Genomic DNA, 2,436 nt, shown 5'->3' with positions numbered 1-2,436 from the left:
ATCCGTGCTTCCCAGGCCGCGGCGGCTGCCATGGGGAACTCCATCGCCTTCTAGGCTCGCTGACGAGCAGACCACGGGTCGGAGGCTCGGTCCCTGCCTGTCACTGCAGCAGCTCTCTCCCCCTGCCGCAGGGGTGTCCTTGCTGTCCCCTCCCACACAGACAGTGTGTTTCCTCCCTCCCTCCCTTTTCCAAGGGTTATTTTATTTATTTGAGCGGCAGAGCTATGGAGAGAGGGAGACACAGAGAGAAAGACGTCCATCCCCCTGGGTCACACTCCCCAAATGGCCAGAGCTGGGCCGGCCCGAAGCCAGGAGCCAGGAGCTCCCTCTGGGTCTCCCACGCGGGTCAGGGGCCCAGACACTCGGGCCATGACTTCCACTGCAGCGCGGAGCTGCACTGAAGTTTAGCAGCCGAGACTCCTCCCCGACGCCCCTATGCTCCGGAGGCCGGTGTGGCAGGCGGAGGCGCCAACCTACTAGGCCCTCACAAGAGTATTTCTAACTGCAATTTCTCTGTGAAGACAGTGGGATTCTTGCGTGGGCTCAGAGCTACACAGCTGGGAACCTTGTCCGGTAATGCACATTTGGTCGCCTAGGACAGCCAGGTGTCATTTTAGCCAACGTTATAACTATGGGCGGGACCCTCAACGAAACGAACAAGAATCCCTGGGAGACGTTGGAAAACAGGTAGAGAGGCCGGCGCTGTGGGTTCAAGGGTCACGGCGCTCCCTGGGGCCGTCGACACTCCGTCCCAGGAAATCTCGCAAGGGTGGGGCCCAAGGGTCCGAGCTCAAGTAGCCCCTATTTGGAAGGCCGACCTATCAGTGATCAGCGGCAAGGAATCACCCCGGAACGCAGCTCTAATCCCGCTTCCGCGTGCTAACAAGAACGGCAATACAGCTTTCTGCTCGAGAGTCACGTGGCTCGAGAGGCAGCCAGCGCAGCACCCACATCGGAAAAACTCCTCCCGCAGAACAACGTGAGAAGTAAAAAACCAACAGCCCTCAGTTATCTTGAGATGCGATGTTACTGCAACCACAACTAGAGAACGTAAACGCAGTAAGAAAAGAGCATAAGAGTCTGACTTTGGAACCGAAGAAATCAGGGGAGAGCGCGAACGCAGTCCCCCACTACCACAAATTATGCAGTCGAGTTTCCCGCATTTGGGGAAATCGCAGAGGTCAGCACATCCGGAGTGCAATGGATAAGCCTCGCCCTGGGAAAACCACCTTCGTGATCATGGTATCTCCCCTGCCAGGTAAGTATGAGTTGCTCGGCCCGGCCCAGCCCACACCCTGCCACCCGCCCCACTCTCAGCGCACGGTCACTTCACGCACGCGGAATCCACGCTCTCCCGGGCCCTTCCCGGCATCTCGCCGCTCCGAAACCCAGCGATCGGCCCCGGCCTGGTGCCCACGCGGGACTCGGAGGCCCGAATCCCACGCGCCCGGCAGCCTCTGCGCGCCCTGCTCATCTGCATGCGCCACGCCCCGGGCGGTGACGTCCCCACCGCTCGCGTCCCTGCCCTGGGCCCGCGCCCGTCCTCTGGAGCCGAGCTCGGGACTGGCGGCTCTGGCGCGCGCGGGGCTGGCCCGGGACCGCGCGCAGCCGCGCCTGGGGGCGCCTGGAGGGGACCTCCGCGAGGTCCTCGCCGCCCAGTGTTGGGCGGGCCCTCCCTCCCCACGGACAGGTCACGACGCGGCTTCGCTCTGACCCCTCCTCTCCTGGAAAACAAAGGAACACCACAGCCCGTGTGGTTGTGAGCTGCCCGACAGAACTCGTCCTCGCGGGGCGCCGTTCGCACAGGAGCTCGCCTCCGGCCCTCAGTCAACCGAGGCGCCTTCTCCGTCCCGCTCACTGGGAAGTCGGTGGTGCCCGGCACCTCCACGCCAGGCCGCCCGTGTCGTTTCAGCAAGCACAGCGCCCACGCCCAGCAACCCGTAAACTGGGGTAAAATCCCCCTCCTCCTCCGCACTCCGACCCGGAAGACAGGGAGGCGGGAGAGGGACGGCCTGGTTTCCTGTGAGCGCGCGCGGGTGGCTGCGTGTCCACGAGCGGCCAACAGCGCGTTTGCAGCACCCGGGGGGCGTGCGTGGGCGCCCGGGGCTTCCCAGGCCGGCCCCGCTGCGGGGAGGCCCGCGGCCATCTCGGAAACGCAGGAGTTCCAGAGAGAGAGGGGGGACGGGCAGAGGTCCCCCAGCCACTGCTTCCCTTCCCAGGCAGCCGCAGCGGCCAGGGCTGGGGCAAGGCCGAAGCCAGGAGCTCCACCCGGCCGTCCCGCGTGGGTGGCCGGGCCCGAGCGCCTGGGCCGTCTTCCGCTGCTTCTCCCAGCCGGTTAGCAGGGAGCCGGGACCGCGCCGGGACGCCGGGGTCGCGGGCCGGCCTCCGTCTACCTCTTCATTGTCCATCCGCGTTCGGAACGGAGGGTGTGGTTGG

The 2,436-nt window shown here is 65.1% G+C and overlaps 1 non-coding gene across 1 annotated transcript; it reads right to left on the bottom strand.

Moving 5' to 3' along the window:
* Nucleotides 1-1,102: 1,102 nt before the first annotated feature.
* On the bottom strand, nucleotides 1,103-1,266 carry LOC127483980 (U1 spliceosomal RNA). The gene has a single exon (XR_007910769.1). It is a non-coding gene; the product is annotated as a U1 spliceosomal RNA (small nuclear RNA).
* Between the last annotated feature and the right edge of the window lie 1,170 nt (nucleotides 1,267-2,436).

The sequence above is a fragment of the Oryctolagus cuniculus genome, chromosome 12 (assembly GCF_964237555.1).
Source record: "Oryctolagus cuniculus chromosome 12, mOryCun1.1, whole genome shotgun sequence".
Classification (NCBI taxonomy): Eukaryota; Metazoa; Chordata; class Mammalia; order Lagomorpha; family Leporidae; genus Oryctolagus; species Oryctolagus cuniculus.
The sequence above is the reverse complement of the archived record's forward strand: the minus strand, read 5'-3'. Positions and strand labels throughout refer to the sequence as shown.